Here is a 23,772-nt window from a genome sequence, read left to right on the forward strand (position 1 = left end):
ATCAGCGTTCAATCGAAGTGAAAAAGAAGGAAAACAGAAGCACACCAATCTAACAAAACAAAGAAAACTGAAGAACTAATAACAAATGTGAGCCACTTACTCCTCAGATCACTCACCTCCTGATTGTTGCATCTGATTACATAGCACAGAACTACCTTACTTGGACATTTCATAAACCATCCATTTCACCTACAAATGCCTGTATCTGTATTATTGTAATTTTGTTTTTTAAGCACAGCTGCACCAATGCAATTTTACCTGCAAACACTTAAAACATCTAACATAATTACCATTGCTTCTTAAACCTCTCACAATCCTTTCATTTCTTACACTCCAAATACATTTTTGCACCCACTTTACGCTTTTGACTCATTTCATACTAAATCTACACCCCTTGAGCCTACACTGCTTTTCTCACCTGCATTTCTGCAATTCTTCTGCTCGGATTGCCTTACAGTCTCCTCTCCTACAGTACTTCCACTACTTCAACCTATTTACCTACTTAACACTATGTCAAGGTTTTCTTATACTCCCCACATCACTCAGTGTCTACCTAATAATGTATCTTTATCCTTCCCCCACTAGTCTCCTCCACCTCCTCCTCTCTCCCCTCCTCTGTCTCCCCTCCATCCCTCTGTTTCCTTCCCCCACCTTTCCTGTTACCCCACTTTCATTCACCTCTGCCCCATGGTCCTGCTACCCCACAACTCAGCCCTGCTCCCTCTCTCCCTTCCCTGTCACCTCCCCACACCCCCATCCACATCACACTGACCTCCCTCCCTGCCCACCTCCTGCAGTTTCCCCTCCTAGCTCAGGCACCCGTACCATCACTACTCTCTCATCATCCCTGCCCTCAAAGTTAATCCCACCTCATCGCTACAGCAACCCTGAAAATCTAATTCACATATCTCCCACAAACTCATACCCCCTATCCTGTGCCCTCTGGAATGCCAGATCTGTTTGTAACAAACTGGTCCCCACTCATGACCTTTTCATTTCCAACTCCCTACACCTACTAGCCATTACTGAAACTTGGATTACGCCCTCTGACACTACTTCTGCTGCTGCTCTCTCTGCTGGGGGCCTTACATTCACACACACACCCCGACCTGGGGGTCGCCATGGGGGTGGTGTTGGGGTCCTTTTACCTTCTAGTTACTCCTACCAACTCATACCACCAGAACCATCCCTTATATTCTCTACATTTGAGGTCCACACCATATGCCTCTTCCAACCAGTCCATCTTAGAGTAGCTGTCATTTACCGCCCCGCTGGCACTGCTTCCAAATTCATCGACAACTTTGCTTCCTGAATCAAAAAGTTCCAGTACTGGTCAGGCAAAGCCTTTAACCAGGTCTGGAGAGTAACCAGCACCGAGATTTATGTATTATGTTGTGAATCTGTTGGAGTGCCTATAATTAATTCTCATTAAACCCTACTGTAGGGATTCATATGCATGCATGCAAGGTTCAAAGGCTCATAAAGGTGCTACCAACTGGTTTGAACAAGAATATGGAGTCAAATCCCCATAGGAGGGGGAAAAGAAAAAGAAACCAGATACATTTAAGGTGCACTCATCCAACTACTGAATCATTAATACAATTATTATTATGACACACATATATCCCCAATAATAGTATCAAGTAGGGGCTTGAATGCTCAGTGATCTTAATTACTATAGAGGTTTATTTAATTGTGTATTTATACGGGACTCAATTGTCCTTTATTGAAAATAGAGCGAAATATTAAAATTCATAAAATAAAGAATAAATAGAGGGTGACAGAAAGTAAACTAATGTGAATAAAGATTTAAAAACAAAGCTAATGTGTGTCTCCCTTCATATATTTTATTGTGTTTATTACAGTTGTGCACTTGCACACATATATTTGCGCAGCACTGTAACAGTGCTATACTTATATGAGACCTGCAGTTTTTGTATTCATTTGAGCCTGCTATGCTGTGATAGAGGGAGATATGCTGTCTCGCTAGAAAGTTGCAAACTGTTACATAAATTGTAACCAGATTATATTTAAGTAAGAATATGCAACACAAGATCTCCACTCCTGCCCCTTAGGCTGTGAATATGGTTACTTGTTTCTGATATTATGAATTAAGGAGTGAAACAAGGTTGCTGAATATGTAACCTTTGCCTGAAACTCTGAGATGTCATATGGTGCAGGAAATGCTGATATATTATTGTGTTAGAGGGGACTAATAGGGATAATTCCACTGACCTTTATTCACAGCTAACTATTGCAATTAAAGTGCTCTCTGACCTCAGTTACTATTGTTACTGATGCTCAGATACATGTACAAGGTAAATGGATTAAACTATATCCCATGTGATGTTAATACCATAGTGTTCCACACTGTTCATGTGAGATGGTATAACGTATGTATTTAAGCAGCAGTCATTACTGATGCTCTGCAAGAATTAAATTATGTCCATACTGGGCATGTTAATAACATTTAAGTATTAGAGGTCATAATCAGATATGTTATAGATTATACATGTCCCAGAGGGTCATGCCCCAATTTGTCAGCAGACTGCAGTGTACATACAATGACGTTAAATATCCACTAAATACAGGGACAATTCAGTGCCTGGCATTGACACCTGTGGTCACACTTATTTATTATTAATATCAGCTCTCCCACAGCACACAAATTAACAGTGTATGAATATATTTTCAAACTGATCTCTAACCCCTAAGATCTCTATTATCTATTAATAGTGTCAGCTATCCCACAGTATATAAAAGGAGCTTCAGGTATATAAATGTATTAGCAGACTCCTCTCTACTATATGCAGGTTTGGCTTCTATTGCCACACTATAGGTCTCATAGGTATACTATATATCATTAGCACAACATTAAACATGAATACTGAAATGGGAGCACATAGCTAAAGCCTATGCGCATTTCACTCCCAACGAGCTTCCTCAGGGCACTATAGTAAACGGCGCCCGCCGGACTAGAAAGTTTTATAGGAGAAGGGGAACAGTGATAGGGCGTGAGAAGCGTAGCCAGCCAATGCCCGCTCATCTCAGTCATTTCAAACCAGACCAAGACAAGAGAGCCGTTAGCGGTTCATCCGTTCCTGAGCCGCTAAGTCGAACACTCGTAAATGCCGTCAGCTGAATTCCACAGCCGCGGCATTGATTACATGCTGAGAGTAACATTCCCCATAATTGGGAGTTAATGGGTATATGGTTAGCACATGTGTCTATGTGTTAATGTTAGATACTCTACCATGATGAAGCAAGATATATATGATTAATCTTATCTATTAGTCTGCAGTTAAACCATCCATCCATTATTGCCCACATTATGACACATTGTCTCAAACGGTTTAAATATACATATGTATGTAATGATAAAAGGTAACAATGTATTACTTCTGTACTGACAATAAAAAATGCGGGGAAAGATTTCCATTATCGATATATAAGTGTATATACCATATTATCAAAAATATATGTGTCTTCAAATAGATAAATAAATAATAATAAATGAGTGCAAAACATAGCCCCAATAGGATGGAATGTATTGCACTACAAATACAAGACTTAACCTAAGTGAGAAAAATAAAATAAAATGTGTGAATATGTATAATTAATGTGGATAATGATAACGTGCACGTGGATACATGTGCAAAAAATTTTTTGGTGACACACTCCATACTAAATTAAAACATCAAAGTGAAAAAAGCAAAAAAACTATGCAGGATACTATTTGTTGCCGTCTTTTTACGGAAGATATCAGTATCAATTTCTCCATTCATCGTTTTAGAGATCTTCAAGTCCAAGAAGTTGACCTCATTCAAATGTGCACTGGGGAAAGGGTGCAGGCCCCCCCTGCGCCCTGCACCCTTACAGTGACCGGAGTATGTGAGGTGTATGGGAGCAATGGCGCACAGCTGCAGTGCTGTGCGTTACCTCAATGAAGATCATGAAGTCCTCTGCCGCCTCTGAAGTCTTCTTTTCTTCTCATACTCACCCGGCTTCTATCTTCCGGCTCTGCGAGGGGGACGGACGGCGAGGGTGAGATCCTGCGTACCAATCCCTTTGGAGCTAATCCCTTTGGAGCTAATGGTGTCCAGTAGCTTAAGAAGCAGGACCTTGCAACTCGGAGAGTAGGGCTGCTTCTCCCCCCTCAGTCCCTCGATGCAGGGAGTCTGTTGCAAGCAGTGCTCCCTGAAAATTAAAAACCTAACAAAATACTTTCTGTCAGAAAGCTCAGGAGAGCTCCTGAAAAGCACCCAGTCTCCACTGGGCACAGTATCAAACTGAGGTATGGAGGAGGGGCATAGAGGGAGGAGCCAGTGCACACCCAGAACTAAAGTCTTTCTTAAAGTGCCCATGTCTCCTGCGGAGCCCGTCTATCCCCATGGTCCTTACGGAGTCCCCAGCATCCTCTAGGACGTTAGAGATGTCAAAGTCAGAAAAATATCTCTATGCACACTGCCATATTTGCACCTCACACAGGTCCGTGCTGCGCATGCGTACGCTCTCCCGTACGTGCACATACTCACAGTCGCGGGCACCCGCAGGCGCACGGTATGCGTATTTACGGTAGAGTTTATGTGATCGTAGCGTGCGACTCAATCGTTACATATTTTCAGTAATAATGTATTTTGTAGATCATGGTCCCTTTGATAGATTCTGAAAGTTTAGGTAACATAGCATGTTCCTGGACAGAGAAATCCCTCTTTGTATTGTACGAAGGGTCTAACAGGGGTCATACAGTGGTGTTTGGTACCCATCGGAAGAGTATTTAAATAGCAATATTCCGGTGTTGGTTTGGAGCGGATAAATCGCTCGTGCGAATAGTTATGGACATAAGAAGTTTATGTCCATTTACTATTATTTGTTCTTACTTAGTCATGCGGCGGGAAACCCAGTATCCCACCCACCTGAGCTGTTGGAAATCGTCACAGCCCACCTGTACGAATCAACCTATGACCTTTTGTTATAATGCGAGGCCGAATTCCTGTGTCCAATGAACAATAAGAATGTAGGGACCATTGTACAGTATTGTGTACAGAGTATATAAGGGTCACCGTCCCCAGGCCAGCCAGTACTCTCTCTTCAACAGTTATCGCTGATAATTGGAGGACTGGATTCCGGTTGCGCCTGCGTGTGTTCCCCGTATGGTATGTTTCTCTGTTGCCACTTTGTTTCTCATATGTTGTTAGCCATTCTCACTTAGTCTCTGTATTTATAATGCGATCGTTCTCTATTGTGCATGTTACTGTCTAGATACTCTGTTAGAATTATATGTTAGCTTGTAGCGTATGACTTGTGAACTGTTTCCCCTTTTTGAAGTAACTTAAGACTTGTTAGTAAAAGGCTTTGGACCCTTAACGGTAGCGTGTGTTCATTATATTGCAAGGGGTAATAGGAGCGTCTCTTTCGCTCAAACAGCTTTAATATTAACAAGGTTAAGCAGCGTTCTATCGCTACAGTGTTTTAATACAAGGTTTACAGCGTAAGAATATCTTTCCTGTGTGTCACATACAAGTTTTACTGATTGTTATCCAGTGAGCGTCTGCTACGCAAATAGCGTAGCATTACGGTAATCGCTCACCTATTGTGTGCCCGATACCAACAGCGTATTCTCGCGAGCGTTTGTGTCGCTCGAGCGGCTCGCTCCCGATACAGCGTCCGCTACGCTAAGAGCGTACCCTTAAGGTACTACATACTCCAATAGCGTACAAAGTCTCTTAACCTCTTAGAGTGTTTAATACGGTAATTAAATCGACATTCTCAATTGGGGCCTCGTCCTCCCTCCACACATCCATCCGCACTAGCTAAAACACACTTTATCTGTCAGCAAAGGGCGGGAACGCAGTATCCTTTCGTATCCGTATTGGTGGTGAAGGATACAGTAGTGCTGACTAGATAAGCGTCTGTTTCGCTACGCTGTAGGAGTGCTGGGGTGGAATCCGGAACCGGAGGTATGAACAATACGCTATTATCATTTAAAACTGTTTATTTCTGCTTTTGCATACGCACACACGCATGCACGCACGCATCTACATTGTTGTAACTCACTTTCTTGTTGCCATTAGAATTGACTATTAGACACGTGCTGAGGAATCTGGTGCTATTTAGTTAAGATTACAAAGGAAAATTGTTAAGGGTATAAGTGTAAAGAACACACACACAGCATAGCAAACACTATGTGGTAAGCAATTTCAGTTGAGTATTGTTTACATTGATAGAAGCGTGTTGATTGTGTCGCTGTGGGCGTATCTGCACTCTGTGCATAAGTGTCTCGGACAACGTGCAAAAGCACGTACGTGACGCAAAGGCATACGCACGTGGCGTGTTTTACGCAACGGAACGTACGCATACGCCCATTGAGACTCATATCACACAATAACCTTGTTTAGGGTGGGCGGTATAGTATAGCCACCTGGTAAATAGCACACAGTTGTTCAGTTCAGTTTACTAAAAGTATTAGTGAAAAGAAAACCTTTTTCTACTGCAAACCCAGGGATTGGACTCCTACCTGTATGTAAGGAATTTCTGTACAGAAAGATTAAAAGTGTATTTGATTGAACAGGAGTGAGTGTGGAATTTAAGGTATTGTTTTTGTGAACCCACAAATCGGGATCCCGTCGGAGACCACATCAGGTGAGTGGACACTTGGTGGCGTGGGACTGGCTTGCCCGCGTTAACATTATATAAGGTAAAGGAGCAAGTAGTTTCCGCAGACAAAAGGACTGCGAGGTATTTAAGCGCAGCCCCGGGGGTTTTGCGTAGCACCCATATAGTCAAGGTAAAGGTCCGGCTGAAGGTTTCGCAGCCTAAACAACCGATTCCATTGGTCGTAAAGCGTATAAATATTTAGTTATTTATGCACTGTGCGACTGGACCGCACGTAATTGTGTGCATTAGTTTGTTACCTTGATACCCATCGACAATTTATTGTGGGATCATAAACGCTATTTGCACATACGAACGTGATTTGTGTAGGTTTTTGTTATTTTAAGGGAGTTTTGCTGTTCACTAAGCAAATCTCTAACGACCAATACTTGCTGGGGAGGGGTCGTATACTCCCACGTGCCCCAGTAAATAGAGGTTACAAAAGATCCCACGGATTGGATAGGCCAATTGGGGCGCAGAGTGAGTGAAAGCACTAGTTGAACTTTCACCGTCGCCTTACCGCGGGCAATTTGGTCTGTTTGTCAGAATTAGCTAAGACAGCAATATCTGCAAACGATGGGGGCCAATTGTTCAAAGAAGGGACGTCCAACAAGGGTTCACGTTGGTGGTTGTTGGCCCAAAGGGTCCGCACGGTATATAATGTGTGAAAAATACGGAACTCACACACAGGTATTATGCAATGAGTGGGAACGTATGACAGAGGATGATGGGGAACAGTTTCCCCGGGTAGGCAGTCTGAACCCTGAGGTATTGCAGAACTTAAGAAAAAGGATAGGTCTAATCAAATCTGCAAAGCAGAGGATCAGACATTATGATTGTTTACTGATATGGCAACAGGAAAGTGAAATACAACAGGAACTGGCCCAAAAAGCTAATTCCCATCCAGGTAGAAATCTAATAGCAACGGCACCACCACCATATATAGCAGGGGACAAAGTGGCTGCAGAGAATGACATGCGGGTTTGCGATAAGGGTGCACTTAATAAATGTATTAGTAATGACAAAATTAAGATGAAAGTAAATGCAAATGTTGACACTAACCCTAACCCATGCAAGTTGTATCCTATGTTAAACTTCCCCCAGGAATACGACCAAGAAGATGAGCCCACAACGATTTCAGCTCTCTCTCTAGCGGCCACCATAAGCGATACTCCAGTAGGCATCGCCCAACCACCTAGGGAGGCATCAAAAGCACATAGCTCAGGGACAGGTGAGGTTGTATCTACAGGTAAGTACGGCACTGTACAATATGCTGAAACTATTGCACCATACACTGAAGAATCAAACCAGAGTGAAGTAGTTCTAATTAACCCTGTTAGAGTAATAGCGGTCCCCAATGGTAAGACTGACGCAAATGGAGCCACACCCATTAGAAATATTGCAATGCACTGTCCCTGGTCACGAGCAGAATTAAGAACAATTCTGTCTGAATTTCCTGATCCCAGGAAAGACTTAGCCGCATGCCAAAGGTTCATTAAAGACCTAGGAAATTCCACTGAACCAAACAACAAAGATTGGAGAACACTACTGCGGGCATGTCTGCCCTCTAGTGTTGACCCTATTAAGTTTATAGCTGACTGTAAACTAGATCAGGAGGTTCCCCTTACGGATGCATACAATCAAGAAAATGTAATCAGAATCAATCTGCAACTGGGAATATATTTCCCAGCCGTAGTAAAATGGAATAAAATATTCTCCATTAAACAAATGGAAAGGGAAACTGCCCCTGAATATTTCCACAGAGCATTAGAGGAAATGGCTAAGTACACTGGGATCATGGACATTGAGACAAATATACACCATAGAGAGGTAGCGGTGTCCGTATTGATGGACGGTTTAAAGGAGGTATTAAAAAGTAGGGTACAAACTGCTCAACCCAACTGGAGAGGTATGTCGGTGGCCGCCTTAAGAGAGACTGCTGCTGGGCACGACAGGAATATTACAAGACACAGGGAGTCACAAAGTGATAAACTGATGGCAATAAGTATCCAGGCCCTCACAACAAGGCCGCCTCAGTCCAGATCACAGGTCCCTGGTGGTAAGCCGCATGTGGTAAAATGTTACAATTGTAGTAGGGAAGGACATTTTGCACGTAATTGTACCAATAACTCATATAATGCACATAAAAACCCTAGACAACGACACGACACACGACATTGGGAGCAGGGTCCACAGAGGCGGAGCTACGAGCCACATGCAGGGGAAACAAAAAGATACCCCCCGAACAGAGACTGGCAAGCCTCTGGTAGTTCCCAGCTAACTCCCTCACAAGTAGTTGCTGCCAGCGGGATTCAGGGAGGTCACCATACCCAATAGGGGTGTGGCCATACCTGTAATCTGCAGCCAGTAAAATTGATTGCAAGTCTTGGGAGTGAACCAGAAATTGCAATTAATGTAGCTGGTAAATCATTAAGCTTTCTTGTAGACACAGGGGCGGCCAAATCAGTGATAAATTCGACAGTGGGCATGAGAACCACTGGTAAGACAATTCCAGCCATAGGGGTAACGGGAGTAGTCCAGCACTACCCTGTTAGCAAACCAGCCGAGATTACAATAGGGCCTTTACATACCAAGCATTCCTTTTTGCTGGCTGCATCGGCACCGACTAATCTCCTGGGAAGAGACTTACTGTGTAAAAAGGGGTGCGTCATTTATTGTACTCCTGAAGGTGTATTCTTAGACATACCTGAGAATCACGCTCAGGAAGTGCGAGACTCCCCGTCAAAATTAATGTCACATACCATTATGACAAATAGGACTCCCTCCCAAGTAGAAGAAATGACATCTCAGATACCAGAGTCACTTTGGACAAAAGATGGACAGGACACTGGATTAATGGCAAACGTAGCTCCAGTAGTTGTACAAGTAAAAGATGGTAGGATAGCTCCAAAAATCCCACAGTACCCTCTGAAGCCAGAGGTGGAGTTAGGAGTTTACCCAGTAATAGAGCGCTTGCTACAACAGGGCATTCTGGTAAGAACGTCCAGCACTGCCAATAGTCCCATCTTCCCTGTTAAAAAGAGTGGGGGGAGGGGTTACAGACTAGTGCAGGATCTAAGGGGGATTAACAAAATAGTTGAGAGTCAGTTCCCCGTAGTGCCCAATCCAGCTGTCATCCTAATGCAAATCCCTCCCACTGCCAAATTTTTCACTGTTATTGACCTCTGCTCCGCTTTCTTTTCGGTACCTCTGCACCCTGACAGTCAATATTTGTTTGCATTCACATACAGAGGATTCCAATACACATGGACTCGATTACCACAAGGATTCATAGATAGTCCAAGTATATTTTCTCAGGCTTTGCATGATTGTTTACAGTCTTTCCAACCAGTGAGTGGATCAGTATTAATACAGTACGTGGATGATCTACTACTGTGTTCTGATTCACTGGAAGCATCTCTGAAGGATACGAAACAGCTCCTGTTTCATCTTTCAGACACAGGACACAAGGTTTCCAAAGACAAGTTGCAATTATGCCAAACTAAGGTAAAATATTTGGGACACTGTCTAACACAAGGACTGAGACACCTGACCGCTGATAGAATTCAAGCAATTAGAGACATGACTCTGCCACAAACCCAGCAACAGATCAGAACATTTTTAGGAATGTGTGGGTATTGCCGTAACTGGATCCCAGGGTTTTCCATCCTAGCGTTACCCTTGCAGGAAATGGTCTCCTCAAACAAACCTGATCGGATTTCGCATACAGACGAGTCTGAGACAGCATTTGAGAGACTTAAACAGTGCCTAACGCAGGCACCAGCATTGGGTATGCCTGACTATGGGAAACCCTTTGAACTATACGGAACAGAAAGTGCTGGTTGCGCGGCAGGTGTACTAACCCAAAAATACGGTGATGCCAGCAGGCCGGTAGCATACTACAGCGCTCAGCTAGACACGGTAGCGCGATCCCTCCCCACATGCTTGCGAAGCGTTGCTGCGATAGCATTGCTAGTGACAAAAAGCGAAGATGTCGTGCTAGGCCACAACCTCACAATCCATACGCCACATGCAGTGTCAGCCTTATTGAATTCTGCCCAAACCAGACACGTATCATCAGCGAGGTTTACAAGATGGGAATTGGCCCTAATGGCCCCCGTAAACATCACCATAAGGAGATGCAGTGCATTAAATCCTGCAACATATCTCCCAGGTGTGCCTGGTCAGGCACAAAGGGTGGAAGGTGAGAGTGATGGGGAAGGAGGATTTAATACAAAGGAAGATACACATGATTGTATGGAATATTTGACCCAAAATTTTACCGCAAGGCCTGACATCAGTGACAACCCACTGGAAGATGCAGAACTTACGTTCTACACGGACGGTAGTTGTCATAGACAGTCAGACTCGGGAGACTTGTGTACTGGATACGCAGTCGTAGATGACCAAGGCACCATAGAAGCGGAACCGCTAGGCCCACCTCACTCAGCCCAGGTTGCTGAACTGGTCGCCCTAACCAGAGCATGTGAATTGGCTAAGGGCAAATCAGCCAATATCTACACCGATTCTAGATACGCATTCGGGGTAGTCCATGATTTCGGAGCCCTATGGCGCCTCAGAAATTTCATGACGGCAGCTGGTACACCGGTAGCGCATGCAGCTCACATAAAAAGGCTTCTAACAGCGATACAGGAACCCGACAGAGTGGCTGTTATCAAATGTAAAGCACACACATATAGCCAAGACCCAGTATCGCTTGGTAACAGCCGAGCAGACGAAGCAGCTAAGTTAGCAGCTGCTACCCCCAGACAGACAGACACCACACAACTGATGGTATTTAATACCATCAACACACAGAAGTTGTGTGAGATGCAAAATTTGTGTTCCACACAGGAAAAGGCAGTCTGGAGGGCAAAGGGATATGGCCAGGAGTCCTCAGGACTCTGGACGGATGGACAAGGTAAACCGGTGGCCCCCAGAGCATATCTTCCATGTCTGGCTGAAGCAGCTCACGGGCTGACTCATCTAGGCAAGGAAGGGATGTGCAAATTGGTAAGAACATATTGGTGCGCCCCAGGATTCTCCTCTCATGCGAGTAAAAGAGCAATGTCATGCCTTACCTGTTTGAGAAAGAATATTGGAAAGGCAATACCTACAGAACCATCCCATATCCCACCTGCCGGCGGCCCTTTCCAGGTAATACAGATTGACTTCATTCAATTACCCCCTTGTCGAAATTTGAAATATGTACTTGTCTGTATAGATGTTTTCTCAAATTGGGTCGAAGCATTTCCTGCGGCCACAAATACCGCTATGTTTACTGCTAAGAAAATTGTGCAGGAATTTGTATGTAGATATGGCATCCCTAGAATAATTGAGAGTGATAGGGGTACCCATTTTACAGGTGATGTCTTTCAAGGAATGTGTAAATTGATGGGAATTGATAGCAAGCTGCACACTCCGTACCGTCCACAGGCGAGTGCGAAAGTGGAAAGAGTGAACAGCACTATTAAAAATAAACTGAGTAAAGTGATGGCAGAGACAGGATTGACATGGCCAGAAGCTTTACCCATTGTACTGTACAGCATCAGAACCACTCCCAGGTCCCCTCTTAATATGTCTCCCTTTGAAATCTTGTTTGGTCGACAACCGCATGTTATGATTAACCCTCAGGATGATTTGAAGTGTAACAATGAAGTAACTGTAAAATACTTGATTAACATGAGTAAACAGTTAAGGAATCAAAATGATAATCTGAAGTTGGTGATTCCTGATTTACCAGATAGTAATTGTCATGACATTGAACCTGGGGATTATGTGATGATACGGAATTTTCTACGCTCAGGTTGCCTTATTGACAGATGGGAAGGACCATACCAGGTCTTATTGACTAGCACTACAGCATTGAAGGTTGCTGAGAGAGAGACTTGGGTTCATTCATCCCACTGCAAGAAGGTTGCTGATCCAGAGAAGTCCCGTGATAAGGAACAGACGGTAGAGGTTGTATCACTGGAGTGTCTGTTCCAGGAGGACTGAGGCGGCACCTGAGCCGTGAAAATCTCAAGACCAAGAGCTGTTGCCGATCCCCCGTTCCCTTTTATTGTTTTTATCCAACTTCCCATCCCCTCTCCTTCAAATTATTTTTCCCCCTTCTCATTCTTCTCCGTTTCCTCCTACAAGATGGACTTGCCCCAAGAGACTGTGATCCGGATTTTCCTGTTGACCATGATGTTGACCAGAGCAGTCTGTTCCGGCGAGAGTACCATGGAGTTCGAGAGAGGTTCTGGAATGGATTCTGATGACAGAGATGGAGGCGTAGTTTTCCAAGAACAACTTAACCAACAAGTAAAGGCGAGTATCAGAAAACGATCCGATAGCATTGACCACAGAAGGAATTGTGATGGATTGTTAGCTGAAGAAAACTGTATCTGTAGGCTCTGTGACAATGTCATTGAGGATGGGTGTATTAAGAAATGCCAATCCAGTTTTAATATCCATATGGACCGGCATCCCTTGAGTGACTATCACTCTTTAGTGGGTAATGTGCTTAATAAAACAGATTGTTGGGTATGCTCTCAAGTACCTCAGGGTCATAGCAAATCAGGGCTAGTACCATTTCCTTTAACGATAGAGGAGGTACTTGAGTTAAATGGTGGGAGACCGGTGGACCGGAGGTTTAATATCTCCAGCCCTCCTAGTTTGAAGCTCCACCAATACCATGTGGATAGGTCCCTATTATGTTTCAACATCTCCAATCCCCGAAAGCCGGGAAATTGGGAAGTGTCATGGAGTAACCACACCATGACCTTTTCGCATAGAGCAGATAGAATGCCTACAGATGCAGAGCTTGTACGCCACATAGCCAGTAGAGGAAAATCTTTCCGGTATAGGTATACCTTAGGAAATAGGATTACTAAAGTTGGAGAGGTATCACCAGGATACTGTGCACATATCGTACAACCTGATACGTGTACTAAGCAGATGGAAGAATTAGGGTTAGGAGATTTCACATGGAAGGTGTGTAATATGGTTATGTCCTACTCCGTCCCATATGTTCTCCCCGATGATGCATATTTCATATGCGGGAGAAAGGCGTACAAGTGGCTTGCCCCAAACTCTGAAGGATTGTGTTATATTGGAAAAGTACTGCCTGAAGTAATGACTGTATCACATGACAAAATGAAAGACATACACCGTGGTGCCCAAGCTCCTTATACTCACACCCATTACGAGCACGTTGTTAAAAGGCACCTGATAGAGAAGACAGAGCATCCGGCCTCTGATCTGATAAGTGAATCCACCGGGATTCAATTCTTAATCGCGTTAGATTTCACCCGCACCGCTAGAGGAGTGCTGAATTATAAATACATTTCTGCGCTCGCCAATTTATTAGATAATATCACTGAAATGTATGATGACACGTTTAGGTATACTGGAAGAGAACTTCAGGCTTACAAAACAGAACTGGTACAGCATAGAATGGTTCTCAATTACCTCACAGCAGTGACAGGCGGATATTGTGTCACACTGGCAACACAATACGGCGTGAAATGTTGCACATATATTACGAATAGCACCGAGGATCCGGTCGAGGTCATAGACCAAAAGATGGACGATATTCTCCAACTGAAGTGGGAATTTTGCAGAAGACACAATCTCACCCTTGCTACTGTGAGTAATGAGCTGACTAGTTGGGTGTCATGGTTGAACCCGCGAAATTGGTTCTCCGGTTTAGGAGAATGGGCCCAAGGAATTATAATGGATGTTGGGAAGTTTCTCCTATGTATCTTAGGTGTTGTCATATCAATTGGTTTGATATTTAGATGCGGTCAGGCTTTAATGAGGTGCAATCGACGTACCAGGGTAATGAGTTTAAGGGGTGAGGAAACTGTAATTCCAATGGACTTGATTTATGACCCAAATGTAGAAACAATGATGTGATGAAAATGCGATTTCTACGGTCCGTTTCTTTCACCTGTTTTTCCGTTTTCCTCCAAGGTAAAAAGACCCACTTAGACGAGGAATTTGATGAGCCGATATACAGACAACAGATGGATTAAAAGAAGAAGTTTTGACAACTTTATACACTGATTTGATGAACTATGCCATGGATCCCCAGTTTCCCTAGAAATTTTAAAATTACGCTAGCCCAACACTTTTGTAAATCTATGGACATTGACAGCTTTTGCTCGCACCTTATGAGCAAAAGCACAAAGAAGACTGCAATCAACAGACACCAAACAAGACCTCAATCGACGAATGTTCATTTACCTGACATAGAATACCACCGCATTTACCGTAATTATGTCTTTTCTTCATTTCTACAACCCTCAGGTAATGACACACATAGTCGATAGGGAATACAGGCACAGATATCAGCAATCACATATCTCCCCCATTCATGTATCATCAACTAAAATGTGCTCCCCCATTTTGTTGCAACCACAGCCGAAAAGAGCTCGGTAAAGTTTGACAGCCCATCCACAGACCCGTACCACGGGATAAGAAGGAATTCGAATGTATACTTCGCAATACCTCGAAGCTTGATGTACCACACGTACGGCACGATGATACATGACCCCCAAGCACGGATTCATACACACATGCTTCTGCTATCTCACTAGGTCATACCCTTTTCCTACCTTCTCCTCTCCTCCCCTACCCAACCATGTAAATGTATTAACCCCTAACATATATTTTTCTCTTTTTGAAATGTTTTCAGGAAGTGGCAGTTATTGTTGACTGCCAAAGGGTGGACTGTCAAAGTCAGAAAAATATCTCTATGCACACTGCCATATTTGCACCTCACACAGGTCCGTGCTGCGCATGCGTACGCTCTCCCGTACGTGCACATACTCACAGTCGCGGGCACCCGCAGGCGCACGGTATGCGTATTTACGGTAGAGTTTATGTGATCGTAGCGTGCGACTCAATCGTTACATATTTTCAGTAATAATGTATTTTGTAGATCATGGTCCCTTTGATAGATTCTGAAAGTTTAGGTAACATAGCATGTTCCTGGACAGAGAAATCCCTCTTTGTATTGTACGAAGGGTCTAACAGGGGTCATACAGTGGTGTTTGGTACCCATCGGAAGAGTATTTAAATAGCAATATTCCGGTGTTGGTTTGGAGCGGATAAATCGCTCGTGCGAATAGTTATGGACATAAGAAGTTTATGTCCATTTACTATTATTTGTTCTTACTTAGTCATGCGGCGGGAAACCCAGTATCCCACCCACCTGAGCTGTTGGAAATCGTCACAGCCCACCTGTACGAATCAACCTATGACCTTTTGTTATAATGCGAGGCCGAATTCCTGTGTCCAATGAACAATAAGAATGTAGGGACCATTGTACTGTATTGTGTACAGAGTATATAAGGGTCACCGTCCCCAGGCCAGCCAGTACTCTCTCTTCAACAGTTATCGCTGATAATTGGAGGACTGGATTTCGGTTGCGCCTGCGTGTGTTCCCCGTATGGTATGTTTCTCTGTTGCCACTTTGTTTCTCATATGTTGTTAGCCATTCTCACTTAGTCTCTGTATTTATAATGCGATCGTTCTCTATTGTGCATGTTACTGTCTAGATACTCTGTTAGAATTATATGTTAGCTTGTAGCGTATGACTTGTGAACTGTTTCCCCTTTTTGAAGTAACTTAAGACTTGTTAGTAAAAGGCTTTGGACCCTTAACGGTAGCGTGTGTTCATTATATTGCAAGGGGTAATAGGAGCGTCTCTTTCGCTCAAACAGCTTTAATATTAACAAGGTTAAGCAGCGTTCTATCGCTACAGTGTTTTAATACAAGGTTTACAGCGTAAGAATATCTTTCCTGTGTGTCACATACAAGTTTTACTGATTGTTATCCAGTGAGCGTCTGCTACGCAAATAGCGTAGCATTACGGTAATCGCTCACCTATTGTGTGCCCGATACCAACAGCGTATTCTCGCGAGCGTTTGTGTCGCTCGAGCGGCTCGCTCCCGATACAGCGTCCGCTACGCTAAGAGCGTACCCTTAAGGTACTACATACTCCAATAGCGTACAAAGTCTCTTAACCTCTTAGAGTGTTTAATACGGTAATTAAATCGACATTCTCAGAGAAAATAGGATTTTAATACCTACCGGTAAATCCTTTTCTCTTAGTCCGTAGAGGATGCTGGGCACCCGTCCCAGTGCGTACTGTGTCTGCAGTTATTAAATGGCCCTTAACTCCAGAACATTTATGTGGAGACAACTTTCCCGACTTGACCATCTTCCTTGGACGTTTTCCCCCTGTGTGACTGCTCCCCAGCCTCGGAGGGTTGCATCCATGGTCCCTAGGATCCAGTCCTGGATCCCGAACCTTCGCCCCTCTAGGAGGTGAGAACTGTGCAGCCACCAATGGAGTGAGATTCTGGTCTTGGAAGACAGGATTATCCTCCGGTGCGTGTGTAGGTGGGATCCGGACCACTTGTCCAACAGGTCCCACTGGAACAGTAAAGCCACGCCCATCCCAACGAAGCCACACACCCTATTTTGCGGCGCGCGCACATTTATCCCTTTAATAGTGCCAATTGTGGGGAGCGCCAAAGAATTTTTTGGCGTGGGGGAGAAAAATTTCTAGTTACGCCACTGATCCCAAATCATACTTATTTTGCATAGGAGATACCATGGTCATGAAGATTGATCTCCCAGGGTGAGGTTCATTCATTGCATTCTGGGTATGCTGACCCCTATGATTTCCCCAAATGTGGGAAACTCGACTGCATTATTTGTGGTAGTGGGGGACTGTGTTTGTGCTTTCCTCTGGTCAGCTCTGGTAAAAGTCAGATTTCTTTGTCTCAGATCTTCCTCTAGCCTTGTTCTTCTTTCGAGAGTTCCCTTGTGCTGCCTCAGTTGGATCTCCTTCACTTGACAGGGGGGTGCCCGAGCAGCGACCCTCCCCAGCTCTAGCCCATCTCATACTTACCTGCCAGGTGAGATACTATGATCAGGAAGGTGCTTCTCCCAGGGCAAAGCTCACCCATTGCACTCTGGGTGTGCTGCTCCTGTGATTTCCCCAAATGTGGGACACTTGACTGCATAATTTGTGTTTCCTCTGGTCGGCTATCGTATAATTCAGATCTCTTTGTCTCAGGTCTATCTCCAGCCTAGTTTGCTGTCTGTTTCCACTTCTTTTTTCTTGAGCCCCTCCCTTCTATACCCTTGTGCACTATCCTGACTTCTCCTCCCGTCTGCTTACTTTGTGCCTTACAATGCACAATACGAACTACAGGTAGTGCTGCAGGGCCCACACCCTTTTACTTGCCTTACAGAGCAGCTCTGGAGCTGTTACAGTGCCCAGCTGCTGCAAGAAATCAGCTTGAATGCTTCAGGGGCTGGGGCATAGCCAACATGAGCCCCACACCGAAGGAGGGTTGGGGTGTTTAATGCGAACTAGGGGTCATCCAAGCGCCGCAAAAGGCCGCCATGCCCTGCATACCCCTTTTCTCTTTTCATATGCAGATGAGGGTTCCAGACAACTTTGGCCCACTGCTTGGATGACATCACCGTATGCAAATCCGTCTTCTGCAGACCTTCCCCAAGGAATGCTTGTACTAGTTGTTGCATTTGGTTTGTTGTTTGGGGGTGCTTCAATATTAGACAGCCTTCTGCCCTCCCATGTTCATCTGAAAATATGTGTTCTCCCTGCAGTTGTTGTCCCCAGATGAGAGTTCCCTTGTGCTGCCTCAGTTGAATCTCCTTTACTTGACAGAGATGTGCCTGAGCAGCGGCCCTCCCCAGCCCTATCCCAAATCATACTTATTTTGCATAGGAGATGCCATGGTCATGAAGATTGTTCTCCCAGGGTGAGTTTCATTCATTGCATTCTGGGTATGCTGACCCCTGTGATTTCCCCAATTGTGGGAAACTCGACTGCATTATTTGTGGTAGTGGGGGACTGTGTTTGTGCTTTCCTCTGGTCAGCTCTGGTAAAAGTCAGATTTCTTTGTCTCAGATTTTCCTCTAGCCTTGTTCTTCTTTCGAGAGTTCCATTGTGCTGCCTCAGTTGGATCTCCTTCACTTGACAGGGGGGTGCCCGAGCAGCGACCCTCCCCAGCTCCAGCCCAACTCCTACTTACCTGCCAGGTGAGATACTATGATCATGAAGTTGCTTCTCCCAGGGCAAGGCTCACCCATTGCACTCTGGGTGTGCTGCCCCTGCGATTTCCGCAAATGTGGGAAACTTGACTGCATAATTTGTGTTTCCCCTGGTCGGCTCTCATATGATTCAGATCTCTTTGTCTCAGGTCTCTCTCCAGCCTAGTTTGCTGTCTGTTTCCACTTCATTTTTCTTGAGCCCCTCCCTTCTATACCCTTGTGCACTATCCTGACTTCTCCCGTCTGCTTACTTTGTGCCTTCCAATGCACAATGCAAACTACAGGTAGTGCTGCAGGGCCCACACCTTTTTACTTGCCTTACAGAGCAGCTCTGGAGCTGTTACAGTGCCCAGCTGCTGCAAGAAATCAGCTTGAATGCTTCAGGGGCTGGGGCATGGCCAACATGAGCCCCACACCGAAGGAGGGTGGGGGTGTTTAATGCGAACTAGGGGTCATCCAAGCGCCGCAAAAGGCCGCCATGCCCTGCATACCCCTTTTCTCTTTTCATATGTAGATGAGGGTTCCAGCCAACTTTGGCCCACTGCTTGGATGACATCACCGTATGCAAATCCGTCTTCTGCAGACCTTCCCCCAGGAATGCTTGTACTAGTTGTTGCATTTGGTTTGTTTTTTGGGGGTGCTTCAGTATTAGGCAGCCTTCTGCCCTCCCATGTTCATCTGAAAATATGTGTTCTCCCTGCAGTTGTTGTCCCCAGATGAGAGTTCCCTTGTGCTGCCTCAGTTGAATCTCCTTTACTTGACAGAGATGTGCCTGAGCAGCGGCCCTCCCCAGCCCTATCCCAAATCATACTTATTTTGCATAGGAGATACCATGGTCATGAAGATTGATCTCCCAGGGTGAGGTTCATTCATTGCATTCTGGGTATGCTGACCCCTATGATTTCCCCAAATGTGGGAAACTCGACTGCATTATTTGTGGTAGTGGAGGACTGTGTTTGTGCTTTCCTCTGGTCAGCTCTGGTAAAAGTCAGATTTCTTTGTCTCAGATCTTCCTCTAGCCTTGTTCTTCTTTCGAGAGTTCCCTTGTGCTGCCTCAGTTGGATCTCCTTCACTTGACAGGGGGGTGCCCGAGCAGCAACCCTCCCCAGCTCTAGCCCATCTCATACTTACCTGCCAGGTGAGATACTATGATCAGGAAGGTGCTTCTCCCAGGGCAAGGCTCACCCATTGCACTCTGGGTGTGCTGCTCCTGTGATTTCCCCAAATGTGGGACACTTGACTGCATAATTTGTGTTTCCTCTGGTCGGCTCTCGTATAATTCAGATCTCTTTGTCTCAGGTCTATCTCCAGCCTAGTTTGCTGTGCCGCAAAAGGCCGCCATGCCCTGCATACCCCTTTTCTCTTTTCATATGCAGATGAGGGTTCCAGACAACTTTGGCCCACTGCTTGGATGACATCACCGTATGCAAATCCGTCTTCTGCAGACCTTCCCCAAGGAATGCTTGTACTAGTTGTTGCATTTGGTTTGTTGTTTGGGGGTGCTTCAATATTAGACAGCCTTCTGCCCTCCCATGTTCATCTGAAAATATGTGTTCTCCCTGCAGTTGTTGTCCCCAGATGAGAGTTCCCTTGTGCTGCCTCAGTTGAATCTCCTTTACTTGACAGAGATGTGCCTGAGCAGCGGCCCTCCCCAGCCCTATCCCAAATCATACTTATTTTGCATAGGAGATGCCATGGTCATGAAGATTGTTCTCCCAGGGTGAGGTTCATTCATTGCATTCTGGGTATGCTGACCCCTATGATTTCCCCAAATGTGGGAAACTCGACTGCATTATTTGTGGTAGTGGGGGACTGTGTTTGTTCTTTCCTCTGCTCAGCTCTGGTAAAAGTCAGATTTATTTGTCTCAGATCTTCCTCTAGCCTTGTTCTTCTTTCGAGAGTTTTCTTGTGCTGCCTCAGTTGTATCTCCTTCACTTGACAGGGGGGTGCCCGAGCAGCGACCCTCCCCAGCTCTAGCCCAACTCCTACTTACCTGCTAGGTGAGATAATATGATCATGAAGGTGCTTCTCCCAGGGCAAGGCTCACCCATTTCACTCTGGGTGTGCTGCTCCTGCGATTTCCCCAAATGTGGGAAACTTGACTGCATAATTTGTGTTTCCCCTGGTCGGCTCTCGTATAATTCAGATCTCTTTGTCTCAGGTCTCTCTCCAGCCTAGTTTGCTGTCTGTTTCCACTTCTCTTTTCTTGAGCCGCTCCCTTCTATGCCCTTGCGCACTATCCTGACTTCTCCCGTCTGCTTAATTTGTGCCTTCCAACGCACAATGCAAACTACAGGTAGTGCTGCAGGGCCCACACCCTTTTATTTGCCTTACAGAGCAGCTCTGGAGCTGTTACAGTGCCCAGCTGCTGCAAGAAATCAGCTTGAATGCTTCAGGGGCTGGGGCATAGCCAACATGAGCCCCACACCGAAGGAGGGTGGAGGTGTTTAATGCGAACTAGGGGTCATCCAAGCGCCGCAAAAGGCCGCCATGCCCTGCATGCCCCTTTTCTCTTTTCATATGCAGACGAGGGTTGAAGCCAACTTTGACTCACAGCTTGGATGACATCACCATATGCAAATCCATCTGCTGCAGGCCTTCCCCCAGGAATGCTTGCACTAGTTGTTGCATTTGGTTTGTTGTTTGGGGGTGCTTCAGTATTAGGCAGCCTTCTGCCCTCCCATGTTCATCTGAAAATATGTGTTCTCCCTGCAGTTGTTGTCCCCAGATGAGAGTTCCCTTGTGCTGCCTCAGTTGAATCTCCTTTACTTGACGAGTTGTGCCTGAGCAGCGGCCCTCCCCAGCCCTATCCCAAATCATACTTATTTTGCATAGGAGATACCATGGTCATGAAGATTGATCTCCCAGGGTGAGGTTCATTCATTGCATTCTGGGTATGCTGACCCCTATGATTTCCCCAAATGTGGGAAACTCGACTGCATTATTTGTGGTAGTGGAGGACTGTGTTTGTGCTTTCCTCTGGTCAGCTCTGGTAAAAGTCAGATTTCTTTGTCTCAGATCTTCCTCTAGCCTTGTTCTTCTTTCGAGAGTTCCCTTGTGCTTCCTCAGTTGGATTTCCTTCACTTGACAGGGGGGTGCCCGAGCAGCGACCCTCCCCAGCTCTAGCCCAACTCCTACTTACCTGCCAGGTGAGATACTATGATCATGAAGTTGCTTCTCCCAGGGCAAGGCTCACCCATTGCACTCTTGGTGTGCTGCTCCTGCGATTTCCGCAAATGTGGGAAACTTGACTGCATAATTTGTGTTTCCCCTGGTCGGATCTCATATAATTCAGATCTCTTTGTCTCAGGTCTCTCTCCAGCCTAGTTTGCTGTCTGTTTCCACTTCTTTTTTCTTGAGCCCCTCCCTTCTATACCCTTGTGCACTATCCTGACTTCTCCTCCCGTCTGCTTAATTTGTGCCTTCCAATGCACAATGCAAACTACAGGTAGTGCTGCAGGGCCCACACCTTTTTACTTGCCTTACAGAGCAGCTCTGGAGCTGTTACAGTGCCCAGCTGCTGCAAGAAATCAGCTTGAATGCTTCAGGGGCAGGGGCATGGCCAACATGAGCCCCACACCGAAGGAGGGTGGGGGTGTTTAATGCGAACTAGGGGTCATCCAAGCGCCGCAAAAGGCCGCCATGCCCTGCATACCCCTTTTCTCTTTTCATATGTAGATGAGGGTTCCAGCCAACTTTGGCCCACTGCTTGGATGACATCACCGTATGCAAATCCGTCTTCTGCAGACCTTCCCCCAGGAATGCTTGTACTAGTTGTTGCATTTGGTTTGTTGTTTGGGGGTGCTTCAGTATTAGGCAGCCTTCTGCCCTCCCATGTTCATCTGAAAATATGTGTTCTCCCTGCAGTTGTTGTCCTCAGATGAGAGTTCCCTTGTGCTGCCTCAGTTGAATCTCCTTTACTTGACCGAGATGTGCCTGAGCAGCGGCCCTCCCCAGCCCTATCTGAAATCATACTTATTTTGCATAGGAGATACCATGGTCATGAAGATTGATCTCCCAGGATGAGGTTCATTCATTGCATTCTGGGTATGCTGACCCCTATGATTTCCCCAAATGTGGGAAACTCGACTGCATTATTTGTGGTAGTGTAGGACTGTGTTTGTGCTTTCCTCTGATCAGCTCTGGTAAAAGTCAGATTTCTTTGTCTCAGATCTTCCTCTAGCCTTGTTCTTCTTTCGAGAGTTCCCTTGTGCTGCCTCAGTTGGATCTCCTTCACTTGACAGGGGGGTGCCCGAGCAGCGACCCTCCCCAGCTCTAGCCCATCTCATACTTACCTGCCAGGTGAGATACTATGATCAGGAAGGTGCTTCTCCCAGGGCAAGGCTCACCCATTGCACTCTGGGTGTGCTGCTCCTGTGATTTCCCCAAATGTGGGACACTTGACTGCATAATTTGTGTTTCCTCTGGTCGGCTATCGTATAATTCAGATCTCTTTGTCTCAGGTCTATCTCCAGCCTAGTTTGCTGTCTGTTTCCACTTCTTTTTTCTTGAGCCCCTCCCTTCTTTACCCTTGTGCACTATCCTGACTTCTCCTCCCGTCTGCTTACTTTGTGCCTTACAATGCACAATGCGAACTACAGGTAGTGCTGCAGGGCCCACACCCTTTTACTTGCCTTACAGAGCAGCTCTGGAGCTGTTACAGTGCCCAGCTGCTGCAAGAAATCAGCTTGAATGCTTCAGGGGCTGGGGCATAGCCAACATGAGCCCCACACCGAAGGAGGGTGGGGGTGTTTAATGCGAACTAGGGGTCATCCAAGCGCCTCAAAAGGCCGCCATGCCCTGCATACCCCTTTTCTCTTTTCATATGCAGATGAGGGTTCCAGACAACTTTGGCCCACTGCTTGGATGACATCACCGTATGCAAATCCGTCTTCTGCAGACCTTCCCCCAGGAATGCTTGTACTAGTTGTTGCATTTGGTTTGTTGTTTGGGGGTGCTTCAATATTAGGCAGCCTTCTGCCCTCCCATGTTTATCTATAAATATGTGTTCTCCCTGCAGTTGTTGACCCCAGATGA

The 23,772-nt window shown here is 45.5% G+C and overlaps 10 non-coding genes and 2 pseudogenes across 10 annotated transcripts; all 12 read left to right on the forward strand.

Moving 5' to 3' along the window:
- The first annotated feature begins 17,239 nt into the window (after positions 1 to 17,239).
- Positions 17,240 to 17,403, forward strand: LOC134991146 (U1 spliceosomal RNA). The gene has a single exon (XR_010195571.1). It is a non-coding gene; the product is annotated as a U1 spliceosomal RNA (small nuclear RNA).
- Positions 17,404 to 17,555: 152 nt separating this feature from the next.
- LOC134991155 (U1 spliceosomal RNA) lies at positions 17,556 to 17,718 on the forward strand. Its single transcript, XR_010195579.1, has one exon. It is a non-coding gene; the product is annotated as a U1 spliceosomal RNA (small nuclear RNA).
- A 674-nt stretch (positions 17,719 to 18,392) lies between these two features.
- Positions 18,393 to 18,556, forward strand: LOC134991150 (U1 spliceosomal RNA). The gene has a single exon (XR_010195575.1). It is a non-coding gene; the product is annotated as a U1 spliceosomal RNA (small nuclear RNA).
- Positions 18,557 to 18,708: 152 nt separating this feature from the next.
- Positions 18,709 to 18,850, forward strand: LOC134991160 (U1 spliceosomal RNA; annotated as a pseudogene).
- A 692-nt stretch (positions 18,851 to 19,542) lies between these two features.
- Positions 19,543 to 19,706, forward strand: LOC134991144 (U1 spliceosomal RNA). The gene has a single exon (XR_010195569.1). It is a non-coding gene; the product is annotated as a U1 spliceosomal RNA (small nuclear RNA).
- Positions 19,707 to 19,858: 152 nt separating this feature from the next.
- Positions 19,859 to 20,021, forward strand: LOC134991153 (U1 spliceosomal RNA). Its single transcript, XR_010195577.1, has one exon. It is a non-coding gene; the product is annotated as a U1 spliceosomal RNA (small nuclear RNA).
- A 383-nt stretch (positions 20,022 to 20,404) lies between these two features.
- On the forward strand, positions 20,405 to 20,568 carry LOC134991147 (U1 spliceosomal RNA). The gene has a single exon (XR_010195572.1). It is a non-coding gene; the product is annotated as a U1 spliceosomal RNA (small nuclear RNA).
- Positions 20,569 to 20,720: 152 nt separating this feature from the next.
- On the forward strand, positions 20,721 to 20,883 carry LOC134991157 (U1 spliceosomal RNA). Its single transcript, XR_010195581.1, has one exon. It is a non-coding gene; the product is annotated as a U1 spliceosomal RNA (small nuclear RNA).
- Positions 20,884 to 21,553: 670 nt separating this feature from the next.
- Positions 21,554 to 21,717, forward strand: LOC134991145 (U1 spliceosomal RNA). The gene has a single exon (XR_010195570.1). It is a non-coding gene; the product is annotated as a U1 spliceosomal RNA (small nuclear RNA).
- A 152-nt stretch (positions 21,718 to 21,869) lies between these two features.
- Positions 21,870 to 22,011, forward strand: LOC134991162 (U1 spliceosomal RNA; annotated as a pseudogene).
- Positions 22,012 to 22,706: 695 nt separating this feature from the next.
- On the forward strand, positions 22,707 to 22,870 carry LOC134991151 (U1 spliceosomal RNA). The gene has a single exon (XR_010195576.1). It is a non-coding gene; the product is annotated as a U1 spliceosomal RNA (small nuclear RNA).
- A 152-nt stretch (positions 22,871 to 23,022) lies between these two features.
- Positions 23,023 to 23,185, forward strand: LOC134991154 (U1 spliceosomal RNA). Its single transcript, XR_010195578.1, has one exon. It is a non-coding gene; the product is annotated as a U1 spliceosomal RNA (small nuclear RNA).
- Positions 23,186 to 23,772: the final 587 nt, after the last annotated feature.

The sequence above is a fragment of the Pseudophryne corroboree genome, unplaced genomic scaffold, assembly GCF_028390025.1.
Source record: "Pseudophryne corroboree isolate aPseCor3 unplaced genomic scaffold, aPseCor3.hap2 scaffold_1206, whole genome shotgun sequence".
NCBI lineage: Eukaryota > Metazoa > Chordata > Amphibia > Anura > Myobatrachidae > Pseudophryne > Pseudophryne corroboree.